Genomic DNA, 15,242 nt, shown 5'->3' on the forward strand with positions numbered 1-15,242 from the left:
AAATTCGGATTTTCTAATTTTGAATTTGCAAATTTTACGAATTTTGGAATTTTGAATATCAAATTTTCGAATTTTGAATTTCCGAATTTCAGAAATTTCGGATTTTCGATTTTGAAATTTCAGAAAATCTGGGAATTTGAAAATTCAAAAATTCGGAAATTCAGAAATTCAAAAATTCGGCAATCCGAAAATGAGAATGAAAAGTCGAAAATTCTAAAGAACGAAAATTTGAAATAATAACTAATAATAACTATTAATTTATAGGTATTGGAATTTCCGTTAAAATTTGGCTGTTAGTGAACGTAACGAATACAAAGTTACCCAAAGTTACAAATTATCAAAAATAATGAATGCCCCATCTAAACAAATGGAACAGAATGAATTAATAATAATAAAAATAATAAAAAGTTTGTATTATTATTTATTATTAATTAATTTGTTGCGTTCCATCCGTTTGCATACAGCATTTGTTATTTTGAAATAATTCGTAACTTCAGATAAATTCATATTCGTTACACTCACTAACAGCCAAATTTGACAGGAAATTTCAATACCTATAATTTAATAGTTAGTAATAGTTATGTTATTATTAGTTAGATTTTATTTCCGATTTTCAAATGTCCGGGCTTTCAAATTTACATTTTTAATTTCCATTCTTATTTTTGGATTTTTGTTCTCTTGAATTTTTGTTCGTAACGAATCATAACAAATTTTCGAATTTTCTCATTTACAAATTTGCTATTTTCGATCATAACGAATGACCCGAAAAATGAAAAAATAAATAAAAACGAATGAAACGAAAACAAACAAATTTTTCAGCAGTGCACATGTCTATAAAACAGTAAGAGACAAATAAATACATGAAAAAAAATAAATGACAGGTTTATTAGGGAGTGGATGTGTATGGATTATGTTTGGAGAATAAGGATATAATTTTGTGACACTTTAACTTTAGAAAGTATTTTCAAAGTCCTCCTCACTATGTTTTGCCTACTTGTAATTCATTTAATGTACAGATAACAATGGTATCGCCAGTCTGGGTTCCCAGAATTACTTTTTTCAACATTGCATTACATTTTCCATTAGACGGCACACATTGCCCCTTAATTGAGATTCTTCTGTAATATCACAGTAACCTGCTGAGTTTCAATAATTCTACATTTTCTTGTCTAATGGAAAAATAGAAACATACTTTCTATTTCATCCACCAGACCAGAGTATTATTAAAAAGACTGAAAAGAACCAAGTCTCCATGAATTCATGTGGTATCTCCCTTAGTCTTTGGATCCTCATCATCTGTACCCGGCTATTATGAGAAGCAGTATCAAACTCTTTTTCAGAATTGAAATCTATCACACAATCTACCTTTCCAACACAAAGCACAGAACTATAAAACTATAACGCTTTCTATTTTGGCCGACTGACTATAATTTTTAAATCTCATTGGATTAGGATGAAAATACTCGTCACTTTTTTGAAAACAAGTATACTTATTCCGGTGTGCTATGTGAAGGGAGCCTTATGTGTCTATTTTTTATTCTATATGTTTTATTGTACTTTAAACCCCTTCCAGATGGCAGCCTCCTGTCCCTTTAAGGCAGGGGTCTCTAACTGGTGGCCCTCCAGCTGTTGCGAAACTACAAATCCCATCATGCCTTTGCCTGTGGGAGTCATGCTTGTAGCTTTCAACCTTGCGATGCCTCATAGTTTCGCAACAGCTGGAGGGCCACCAGTTCGAGACCCCTGCTTTAAGGGTTCTTTTTTTTTTTTTTTTTTTTTTTTTTTTTTTTTTTTTTTGTTTTTTGTTGCTACATCAGCGAATTTTTCGTGAGGTCCAATCAACTTTACGTTCATTAAAATTGTCCTCGCCTTCACATCATTGTAGCATTTGTGTTTTAATTTGTAATACAAAAAAATCCTTTATTTACCCAAGACAAGATATAAGACACACTATCAGGTTTACTCATGTAAACCTCACTCTATTTCTTCATTTCTTGCCCTCCCCCCCCCCCCCCTCCCCTCCTACCTGCCTATCTGTGCGGGCGGTTTAGGTATACCTCTGTTTTACCTTCTTATATTCTTATTTGCTCAGCATAGCTCCATGTTTTTTTGAAGTTTTTCCACGCTTGCCATTTATCTGCTACGATCGAGCCCTTATCGTCGTGACTTTCCCTTCGCCTAGACATACGGTAAGTCGTCTCTACTGCATCGATCCATTCCCAGATTGATGGACTTTCCTCTTTTTGCCAGTTCTTGGGTATCAATCTTTTAGCGGCATTTAAGAGATGTGGGACCAGTGATTCTTGATACTTTTTAATATCCTCCCTAGTGCCGTGGAATAATACTATCCATGGATCCTCTGGTATTGTAGTAGTTGTAATCTCCTTTACATACGAAAGGATCCTTTTCCAGTAATTATTGATTTTAGGGCAGCTCCACCACAGATGGGTCATTGTTCCTAGTTCTCTACACCCTCTCCAACATTCTCCCGATTTACTTGGTTGATAATTGTGGGTTTTGTCTGGGGTAGCGTACCATCTAGATATGCATTTATAATTCATTTCAACTGTGCTGCTGTCAGCAGCCGATCTGTGTATAAGTTTATAAATTTTCCCCTGAGTGTTTTTATCGCATTGTGAGCCCAGTTCCTTCTCCCATTTCTGTAAAAAGGGCGGGCTCCCCAGGTCTCCCTTCTCGGTCAGAAGCCCATACAGCTTGGAGATTAACCCCTTAGGGTTGTCTGTTAGACATAATTGCTCAGTTCGAGACCCCTGCTTTAAGGGTTCTAAACGCCGGGAGGTGGGGGGCAGACATTCAGGTCATGTGACCGCTGTGATTGACTGTCACAGCGGTCACGTGATTGGAAAGCTCCCAATCGCTAGTATGTATCGAGAGCTTTCCGGTAGCGCACAGGGAGCATGCTCTCAGCACAGTGAAAGAATTATACAAGAGTAACCACTATGGAGAGTGAAAAAACTCAACTTTTTTGTTGCCAACATTCCAATATGTTAAATAGTTAAAGAAAGAAAGTACCCCCCGGTTCTATGGGAATTTAATGGCAAACTCTTGAAAATAAAGTGTTCTGAAACATAGAAAAATGTATTATTTTATGAGTTAAAAAGTATAGTGGTATGAAACAACACCGTACATAAAACAGTACATAATATACATATAGCATGAGAGAGACACTTCAAACAAACCATAGCTAAGGTATGGAAAACCAAAAATTGAATTATGGCGGAAGCCAAACACAGACTGAACAAAGCTCTCATTTTCGATAAAATGACAGCTATTGAAAACAATAATATTAGTAAATTTCACATGATTTGGCAACCATGGGTTAAACATTTCTTTCCTTCTGATTTTGACCAGTCATTGCTGTTCCCACAATAAAATCCTTGTGTATCGCTGTTGTGCTATTGATTTATGTCATGTACCAGGTCACTACCTCGAGAGTTTTCATCTCATCTCTTTTCTTCTCTCTTTTCCTCCTTTTTCTATCCCTCTTCTTCTTTTTTTATTTTTTTATTTTATTTATGTTTTATATTTCAAAAGTTTGTTTATTTCTCATCAACATAGAGAATCGATCTCTCTTTTATATGGTCTATTCTTCAAAACTTTCTTTAAATACTGGTTGTGCTGAGCTAAAGTTAACCAGGAAAAGAGTTTTACTTTTTAATTATATCTGCCCCCACCTGTTCACAGCTTGAACCCATTTGGGGTGGACAGGTGGTCTGGAGGCATATTTCATTAATTCTCTCATATAGTTCGTTCCTAATTTAGTTCAGTACTTATAATATTATAGTATACAATCTCTATGTTACTTATACTTTCACTTATAACATACCTAATCTATGTGATCAATACATGATTATAACTATATTGTTAATTTACGATACTCATGATATGATGCTCGTTATGATCTGTAAACTTCCCTTTTTTTTCTCTTGAAATTCAATAAAAAGATTTAACAAGGAGAGAGACACTTCTCCTATAGCCTAGGCTATATTTGTCCCATAGTACCGGGGGGTACTTTCTTTCTTTAACTCTCAGCACAGTAAGTGGTTTACACAGGGCCACATATATATGGCCACTCGGCATGAAGGCCCACACACCGAGAGGCTGCGTGAAAAGGTTAAAGTGGTTTAAAAACCCTTACATAAAGAGAAGAAGAGTTTGGGACTCTAAATGAGGCCTATGACGTGTAGGTCAAAATGCCTCCATCCCTGGTTTGCGAGGAAAAACAAAAAAGGGTTTGGTGTTTGAGTGAAACTTGCAGCTGGGTAATAAATATATTTTTTTGTTACACATGTATATACATACATTAAAAGGCACAGTGGTTCATGGTCACTTGCAACATATCAATTTCTTAGATCCATATTGACATAGTATATGATACACAATTGGAAAGATGTAATAAAATCAAACATGGAAAAAAGAGTTGATAGGGATCTGAATTGTACACACATAATTGTTGGATCTAAATTTCGACGCGTTTTGTCGCTCACTATCTTTGTGTTGTGATCATGCAATAAATCACCTGTTTGGACGCTATTTGTGTTGTTCCATGGTGTGCTGGCAAATATCTTCACCATCGTCGCTCACTGCCACTCATCAGGAGAAGATGCAAAGGAGATGTCTTAAAAGTATATAAAGTAAACAATAAGTCAGACTGAATGTATGAAACCTGTTTAATACTTCTGAGATTCCACTCCAATAGCAGATCTGAATGAATTTTAACGCTTTTTGAACAAAATTTGTTAGAGTGTTGCCAACCTATCAGATCGAAATTTACTGATACGACAATGAAAATGTACTGGCACAGCCAAGTTTTTACTGGCATTTCCAAAAGTTACAAAATTACAGTTGTAAGTGCAAATTTCAGTATTTAGTCTACAAATAAGTACAATATGCAATTAGCAATGTGATTTAAGGTAGATATTAAGGCAAAAAGCATATTTCTTATTTTATTCTCAATTTAGTAAGTAAGTGGCTCAGGGACAGGACTCAGGGGCAGAAAATTGGAATGGGCGACACACACATACATGAAATGGACTCTCACGGTGACACTCAAAGCAGTGTGCAGCAGCACAGATCACTGACACGTCCCGCTGAGTAACAGTGACAGTCTCTCTCCATGCCAGGTGGTCAATTCAGTTCCCTCCAGTCCAAACAGCGCTGACAGTCCTGCTCCTGGTTTGCCTTGCTCCTGTCCCACAGACCCGCACACGATCCTCTGGCCGCTCCGCTGGGCTCCCTTGCACCATAACATCACGCAACATGCTCAGGCACCTTCTCCGCCAGACCCGCCCCCTAACCACCTGAACACACTGTAGTAGGCACTTGGATGGTCCTGTCCAGCTCCGGACCCAAGCTGCACATGCCCAGTTTCGAGTTAAGCGTTACAGGCATATTTGTTACTGGCAAACTTTTCCTCTTACTGGCATTTACTGGCAGGAGAAAAGTGTCAGTTTTTTACTGGCTTCTAGTAAAAATGCTGATGGTTGGCAACCCTGATTAGTTAACTCAATGATGGCAAGATCAAATGCTGTGAGGAAAGTTTTTTTAGAATTTTCATATGAACCTCCAAACAAAATGATGCTGGTGTATGGCCAGCTTTAAGATCACGAATAAAGCTAGCTGCTCTGACAATGACACCACTGGTAATAAGCCAGTGCTAAATGCAAATAATTATAAATATAAATGAATATACAAATAAAAAGTGCCAACATCGATTAGGTGCTTAACCACTTCAGCCTCGGACCAATAAATACCTTAAGGACCAGAGGTCTTTTTGCAATTTCGCACTGCGCTGCTTTAACTGGTAATTGCGCGGTCATGCAATATTGCACCCAAACGAAATTTGCGTCCTTTTCTTCCCACAAATAGAGCTTTCTTTTGATGGTATTTGATTGCCTCTGCGATTTTTTTTTTTTGCGATATAAATGGAAAAAGAGCGAAAATTTTGAAAAAAAAAGATATTTTCTTCTTTTTGTTATAAGAAAAATCGAATAAACTAAATTTTAGTCATACATTGAGGGCAAAATTTATTCAGCCACATGTCTTTAGTAAAAAAAATGTCAATAAGCGAATATTTTTTGGTTTGCGCAAAAGTTATAGCGTCTACAAACTAGAGTACATTTTCTGGAATTTACACAGCTTTTAATTTATGACTGCCGATCTCATTTCTTGAGGTGCTAAAATGGCAGGGCAGTACAAATCCCCCCCAAATGACCCCATTTTGGAAAGTAGACACCCCAAGGAAATTGCTGATGGGTATGTTGAGCCCATTGAATATTTATTTTTTTTGTCCTAAGGGATTGAATAATGACAAAAAAAAAAAAAAAAAATTTTTTTTACAAAAAGTTGTCACTAAATGATATATTGCTCACACATGCCATGGTTATATGTGGAATTGCACCCCAAAATACATTCTGCTGCTTCTCCCGAGTACGGGGATACCACATGTGTGGGACTTTTTGGGAGTCTAGTCGCGCACGGCACCCCGAAAACCAATCACCACCTTCAGGATTTCTAAGGGTGCAAATTTTTGATTTAACTCCTCACTACCTATCACAGTTTCGAAGGCCATAAAATGCCAAAATAGCACAAAACCCCCCCAAATGACCCCATTTTGGAAAGTAGACACCCCAAGCTATTTACTGAGAGGCATGTTGAGTCCATGGAATATTTTATATTTTGCCAAAAGTTGCGGGAATATTACAAACTTTTTTTTTTTTGCACAAAGTTGTCACTAAATGATATATTGCTCACACATGCTATGGGCAGAAGTCAAATTACACCCCAAAATAAATTCTGCTGCTTCTCCCGAGTACGGGGATACCACATGTGGGGGACTTTTTGGGAGCCTAGCCACGTACGGGACCCCGAAAACCAAGCACTGCCTTCCGGATTTGAATATAAAATGCTATAAAAAACAAACTAACCAGAGTCACCCGTAACACTTATACGGTGATCAGTGGTGAAAGGGTTAACTAGGGGCAATCAGGTGGTTCAAATTTTTATTAGGTAGTATATGGGGGTCCCTGGCGCTATATAAAAACCTGACGGGGAACCTAAATAACTAACTGGCTAACCAGCGTCACCAGTGACACTTATACTGTGATCGCTGGTGAAAGGGGGTGAAAGGGTTAACTAGCAGCAATCAGGGGGTTAAAACCATTATTGGGTAGTATATCGGGGTACCTAGCGCTATAAAAACCTGGCGGTGAACCTAAAAAAATAACTAGCTACCTAGCGACACTAGCGACACTGATGCAGCGTTCAGAAAAATTATCGCTTAGTGACACTGGCAAAAGGGGGTGAAAGGGTTAACTAGCGGAAATCAGGGGGTTAAAACCATTATTGGGTAGTATATCGGGGTACCTAGCGCTATAAAAACCTGGCGGTGAACCTAAAAAAATAACTAGCTACCTAGCGACTGTAGCGACACTAATGCAGCGATCAGAAAAACGATCGCTTAGTGACACTGGCAAAAGGGGGTGAAAGGGTTAACTAGCGGCAATCAGGGGGTTAAAAACATTATTGGGTAGTATATCGGGGTACCTAGCGATATAAAAACCTGGCGGTGAACCTAAAAAAATAACTAGCTACCTAGCGACACATGCAGCGATCAGAAAAATGATCGCTTAGTGACACTGGCAAAAGGGGGTGAAAGGGTTAACTAGCGGCAATCAGGGGGTTAAAAACATTATTGGGTAGTATATCGGGGTACCTAGCGCTATAAAAACCTGGCGGTGAACCTAAAAAAATAACTAGCTACCTAGCGACTGTAGCGACACTAATGCAGCGATCAGAAAAACGATCGCTTAGTGACACTGGCAAAAGGGGGTGAAAGGGTTAACTAGCGGCAATCAGGGGGTTAAAAACATTATTGGGTAGTATATCGGGGTACCTAGCGATATAAAAACCTGGCGGTGAACCTAAAAAAATAACTAGCTACCTAGCGACACTAGCGACACATGCAGCGATCAGAAAAATGATCGCTTAGTGACACTGGCAAAAGGGGGTGAAAGGGTTAACTCTAGGGGCAATCAGGGGGTTAAATCTTTATTGGGGGGTGATAGGGGGCTACCCTGGACCTAACACTAACTGTCCTGACAGTTTTTACTGTCACAACTGACACTGAATGCATTGATCAGTAAAGAAATGATCAATGCAATCAGTGACACTGTGACTGGGGGGGGAGGGGGGGCGGGGGGGGGATCGGGGGGCGATCGGGGGGGGGATCGGGGGGGGGTTTGTGTGCCTGTGTGTACCTACATGTCAGTGTAGTGTTGGTGCACACTTACTTTTACTGTTCTCCTCGTAGTCCGGTCAAAAAGACCGCCCCGAGGAGAATGACATCACTTCCTCCTTCCTGTGTAAACAATACACAGGGGAGGAAGCTTCTCATTGGCCAGGAGCGATCCAGAGGGGGTGGCCGAAAACCAACGGCCATCCCCTCATCACGGAGCGCTCCTGGACCGAATCGGACCGCCGTAACCAGCGGGAGGGGGTCCGATCGGACCCCCCACCCGCTGGAAGGCAATCACGTAGATGTACGTGATTATGCCTGCCTGTGCCATTGTGCTGACGTACAATGGCAATACGGCGGTCCTGAAGTGGTTAAACAAATAAAAGTCCTTATGAATGTGATAATAAAAAATGAAAGTAAAAAGTGAATGTAAAATAATAAGACTCAGATAATCATTAAAGTCCCAGTGATGACTTGAGTAATTGTGATAAATTCATGCAATCTTCCATCACCAATATGTGCTGATCACCATAAAAAATGCACGCCTACCAGAGGCAAGCAACAAACAGCTTGCAGCTAAACACCCCACCAGGGTCTTGTTTTAAAAGATGTGGGATAACAACTCAGAGGGCATCAGACCAGGAACTTAAAAAAAACAATGATCGACTGAAGGGATGTAGCGGAGACTCTCGGATAAGTAGCAGATGTCACCCAGAAATAGAACAAAGGGAACTTCCCATAGTGTATTACTTGTTAACTCATTTAATATAGAAAATGTAAAAAGCACTTAGAAACATAGAAGTAAAATTAGCATGTACAGCCAGCCGGCTAGTGAGAGAGTCAGAAAGTCCATCATGATGACGTCAGCATGCCCTGTCCACCCGACAGGCGTTTCGTCATAGGATGACATCGGATGGGGTACCTAGCTTTAAGGTCAGCCAAAATAATACAGGTAGGTTAGAAATAATCGAAAGGCAATGTGGAAATGAATATATGATCCTCCAGGAAAGTATAGCTATAAACACTATATTGTAATGGTGGTGGTCAGTGACTTCTAGTGGGACTATGGCTGTCAATCTGGCATTAGCAGACACTGGCTGGGAGGGACAATTACTGACACTGATATTGCTAGTGACCAGGGGTGGACTGACCCTTCAGGCATATCGGGCACTGCCAAGGGCCTGGGGCCAGTAGGGGACTCCATGAGAGGCTCCTGGTAGGGCAGGGTGGGATTGATGAAGTAAGCAGGTTCGGGGTCTGGTCCTGAGAGGTGAGAGGGCACGACAGAGCCCGGGGAGGAGGAGAACACTTCCCCGACCAATGGGTGAACTCAGGGTAGGGGTTGGCATCAGTTCAGCAGCATCACCGGCAAGTAGCCTGCATGTGCGACTTGCTCACATTATACTCACATCTCTACTCATGTCCCTTGTGTCAGTGAGGAGAACAGCACTGCTGAAGCTTCTTCTACACTGTTTTTCGCCTCCTAGCAGGGTGTCTGGCTGCTCATTCACACAAAACAGCTGGAAACTAGTGATGGCCGAACGGTTCGCCCGGCGGTCGTTTCGCGGCGAATTTCCGACATTCGCGGTCCGCACGTTCGAACGCCTTTTTCCGTCGTTCGCCGCGGCGGACTTACGTGTTTAATGTATACAAGAACTTTAACCTTTGGTGACACGTTTATCATGTGATACAGGACAGCCAATTGAGACATGACAGCACATGGACACTTGTACATTCCCCCTAACCTATAAATACACCCGATCCGGTGGCCATTTTACATTCTTTCTTCTGTTAAGATAGGGACAGGTTCCTGTGTGGAGTAGGGAGAGATAAACCACTAGCTATTTGGTACACAAAAGTTCTTTTCAGGACTGGTATAGGTGTTAGGTGTTGATAGGTTTGCTGTGCTGCTGATTCTTGCAGCAGCCTGAGTGTCTTTTGTTAGTTTAGAGAAAGGGAAAGGACGGTGTATGCTACAGGGACAGCCAGATTAGTCTTTCATCATCATCATCATCATCATCATCATTAGCTGTTACTATCAAGGTCCACAAAAGAGCTGTTCCAGTAACCACTAATCGTTCTCTTTTTTTGCCAATTTGTATAGGGACAGGAAGGAAGCAGTGTTGTCAGGCAGTGAGGGTAATTTTAAAGACTTGCTGTTATTATTAGTTCCACAAAGGTTCTTTTCAGGACTGGTATCAGTGGTACAGTAATAGGCTTGTACATGTATAATATTCTTTCTTCCAAATATAGAAAGGATATTATACTTGACTGCTGCCCTTCTGCTGCAGTCTGCTAAACATTCACAACTCACTTGTTCCACAAAAGTTCTTATAAGGACTGGTAACTTGGTATAGGGTGCTACGGTACATAGGCTTGAGTGCGGTACAGTCTGCTGTTCTGTAAGGACCGCTATCGGTCCACAATAGATAGGGTTGACGTGCACCACTGCTGACCGCTGCCCTATACTGCAGCAGTCCTTCAGCGGTATAGGGACTGACGTACAGTCTGCTAATCACTAACACACAACCTGCTTGTTCCACAAAAGTTCTTATAAGGACTGGTAACTTGGTATAGGGTGCTACGGTACATAGGCTTGAGTGCGGTACAGTCTGCTGTTCTGTAAGGACCGCTATCGGTCCACAATAGATAGGGTTGACGTGCACCACTGCTGACCGCTGCCCTATACTGCAGCAGTCCTTCAGCGGTATAGGGACTGACGTACAGTCTGCTAAACACTAATACACAACCTGCTTGGTCCACAAAAGTTCTTATAAGGACTGGTAACTTGGTATAGGGTGCTACGGTACATAGGCTTGAGTGCGGTACAGTCTGCTGTTCTGTAAGGACCGCTATCGGTCCACAATAGATAGGGTTGACGTGCACCACTGCTGACCGCTGCCCTATACTGCAGCAGTCCTTCAGCGGTATAGGGACTGACGTACAGTCTGCTAAACACTAATACACAACCTGCTTGGTCCACAAAAGTTCTTATAAGGACTGGTAACTTGGTATAGGGTGCTACGGTACATAGGCTTGAGTGCGGTACAGTCTGCTGTTCTGTAAGGACCGCTATCGGTCCACAATAGATAGGGTTGACGTGCACCACTGCTGACCGCTCACCTATACTGCAGCAGTCCTTCAGCGGTATAGGGACTGACGTACAGTCTGCTAATCACTAACACACAACCTGCTTGTTCCACAAAAGTTCTTATAAGGACTGGTAACTTGGTATAGGGTGCTACGGTACATAGGCTTGAGTGCGGTACAGTCTGCTGTTCTGTAAGGACCGCTATCGGTCCACAATAGATAGGGTTGACGTGCACCACTGCTGACCGCTGCCCTATACTGCAGCAGTCCTTCAGCGGTATAGGGACTGACGTACAGTCTGCTAAACACTAACACACAACCTGCTTGGTCCACAAAAGTTCTTATAAGGACTGGTAACTTGGTATAGGGTGCTACGGTACATAGGCTTGAGTGCGGTACAGTCTGCTGTTCTGTAAGGACCGCTATCGGTCCACAATAGATAGGGTTGACGTGCACCACTGCTGACCGCTGCCCTATACTGCAGCAGTCCTTCAGCGGTATAGGGACTGACGTACAGTCTGCTAAACACTAATACACAACCTGCTTGGTCCACAAAAGTTCTTATAAGGACTGGTAACTTGGTATAGGGTGCTACGGTACATAGGCTTGAGTGCGGTACAGTCTGCTGTTCTGTAAGGACCGCTATCGGTCCACAATAGATAGGGTTGACGTGCACCACTGCTGACCGCTCACCTATACTGCAGCAGTCCTTCAGCGGTATAGGGACTGACGTACAGTCTGCTAATCACTAACACACAACCTGCTTGTTCCACAAAAGTTCTTATAAGGACTGGTAACTTGGTATAGGGTGCTACGGTACATAGGCTTGAGTGCGGTACAGTCTGCTGTTCTGTAAGGACCGCTATCGGTCCACAATAGATAGGGTTGACGTGCACCACTGCTGACCGCTGCCCTATACTGCAGCAGTCCTTCAGCGGTATAGGGACTGACGTACAGTCTGCTAAACACTAATACACAACCTGCTTGGTCCACAAAAGTTCTTATAAGGACTGGTAACTTGGTATAGGGTGCTACGGTACATAGGCTTGAGTGCGGTACAGTCTGCTGTTCTGTAAGGACCGCTATCGGTCCACAATAGATAGGGTTGACGTGCACCACTGCTGACCGCTCACCTATACTGCAGCAGTCCTTCAGCGGTATAGGGACTGACGTACAGTCTGCTAATCACTAACACACAACCTGCTTGTTCCACAAAAGTTCTTATAAGGACTGGTAACTTGGTATAGGGTGCTACGGTACATAGGCTTGAGTGCGGTACAGTCTGCTGTTCTGTAAGGACCGCTATCGGTCCACAATAGATAGGGTTGACGTGCACCACTGCTGACCGCTGCCCTATACTGCAGCAGTCCTTCAGCGGTATAGGGACTGACGTACAGTCTGCTAAACACTAACACACAACCTGCTTGGTCCACAAAAGTTCTTATAAGGACTGGTAACTTGGTATAGGGTGCTACGGTACATAGGCTTGAGTGCGGTACAGTCTGCTGTTCTGTAAGGACCGCTATCGGTCCACAATAGATAGGGTTGACGTGCACCACTGCTGACCGCTGCCCTATACTGCAGCAGTCCTTCAGCGGTATAGGGACTGACGTACAGTCTGCTAAACACTAATACACAACCTGCTTGGTCCACAAAAGTTCTTATAAGGACTGGTAACTTGGTATAGGGTGCTACGGTACATAGGCTTGAGTGCGGTACAGTCTGCTGTTCTGTAAGGACCGCTATCGGTCCACAATAGATAGGGTTGACGTGCACCACTGCTGACCGCTCACCTATACTGCAGCAGTCCTTCAGCGGTATAGGGACTGACGTACAGTCTGCTAATCACTAACACACAACCTGCTTGTTCCACAAAAGTTCTTATAAGGACTGGTAACTTGGTATAGGGTGCTACGGTACATAGGCTTGAGTGCGGTACAGTCTGCTGTTCTGTAAGGACCGCTATCGGTCCACAATAGATAGGGTTGACGTGCACCACTGCTGACCGCTGCCCTATACTGCAGCAGTCCTTCAGCGGTATAGGGACTGACGTACAGTCTGCTAAACACTAATACACAACCTGCTTGGTCCACAAAAGTTCTTATAAGGACTGGTAACTTGGTATAGGGTGCTACGGTACATAGGCTTGAGTGCGGTACAGTCTGCTGTTCTGTAAGGACCGCTATCGGTCCACAATAGATAGGGTTGACGTGCACCACTGCTGACCGCTCACCTATACTGCAGCAGTCCTTCAGCGGTATAGGGACTGACGTACAGTCTGCTAATCACTAACACACAACCTGCTTGTTCCACAAAAGTTCTTATAAGGACTGGTAACTTGGTATAGGGTGCTACGGTACATAGGCTTGAGTGCGGTACAGTCTGCTGTTCTGTAAGGACCGCTATCGGTCCACAATAGATAGGGTTGACGTGCACCACTGCTGACCGCTGCCCTATACTGCAGCAGTCCTTCAGCGGTATAGGGACTGACGTACAGTCTGCTAAACACTAATACACAACCTGCTTGGTCCACAAAAGTTCTTATAAGGACTGGTAACTTGGTATAGGGTGCTACGGTACATAGGCTTGAGTGCGGTACAGTCTGCTGTTCTGTAAGGACCGCTATCGGTCCACAATAGATAGGGTTGACGTGCACCACTGCTGACCGCTCACCTATACTGCAGCAGTCCTTCAGCGGTATAGGGACTGACGTACAGTCTGCTAATCACTAACACACAACCTGCTTGTTCCACAAAAGTTCTTATAAGGACTGGTAACTTGGTATAGGGTGCTACGGTACATAGGCTTGAGTGCGGTACAGTCTGCTGTTCTGTAAGGACCGCTATCGGTCCACAATAGATAGGGTTGACGTGCACCACTGCTGACCGCTGCCCTATACTGCAGCAGTCCTTCAGCGGTATAGGGACTGACGTACAGTCTGCTAAACACTAATACACAACCTGCTTGGTCCACAAAAGTTCTTATAAGGACTGGTAACTTGGTATAGGGTGCTACGGTACATAGGCTTGAGTGCGGTACAGTCTGCTGTTCTGTAAGGACCGCTATCGGTCCACAATAGATAGGGTTGACGTGCACCACTGCTGACCGCTGCCCTATACTGCAGCAGTCCTTCAGCGGTATAGGGACTGACGTACAGTCTGCTAAACACTAATACACAACCTGCTTGGTCCACAAAAGTTCTTATAAGGACTGGTAACTTGGTATAGGGTGCTACGGTACATAGGCTTGAGTGCGGTACAGTCTGCTGTTCTGTAAGGACCGCTATAGGTCCACAATAGATAGGGTTGACGTGCACCACTGCTGACCGCTCACCTATACTGCAGCAGTCCTTCAGCGGTATAGGGACTAAGAGTTTTGTCACAGGGTCATTTAAAAAATGACATGCAGAGGAAGAGGCAGGCCCTTCCGCAGGGGTGGTAGGGGTAGGGCAGGAGCAACAGGCTTGAGCCAAAGTGGGAAGTTGCAGAAGGTGCGTTCAATTACTTTAAAGGATGCACCAGACTTGGTTGAGTGGCTCGCTCAGCCTTACTCTTCTGCACCCTCCTCATCCTCTCGATCTGCACCCTCTTCTTCACTCTCTGCTATGTGCACCCCCAAAGACACTACCACCAACAACACGACCACCACCACCACCACCACATACCTTCCGCTTGAGTCACTGGAATTATTTTCCGATCCATATCAAGAGGACATTTCTGATGCGCAGCCACTCTTGGTATTGGATCAGGAAGAGGAGGTAGCAACAAGCGCTACTCAGCAGTCTGACGCCAGTACCCAGATCAGCCCAAGGAGGAGGTTGGTCCCCGGTGTTGCTGCCTACTCTACTTATAGCGGTGGGGAAGGTGACGTTGATGATGACGTGTCTAGTGATGTC

Source organism: Lithobates pipiens, unplaced genomic scaffold (genome assembly GCF_037356315.1).
Source record: "Lithobates pipiens isolate NorthernLeopardFrog02 unplaced genomic scaffold, aLitPip1_a1.2 Scaffold_30, whole genome shotgun sequence".
Classification (NCBI taxonomy): Eukaryota; Metazoa; Chordata; class Amphibia; order Anura; family Ranidae; genus Lithobates; species Lithobates pipiens.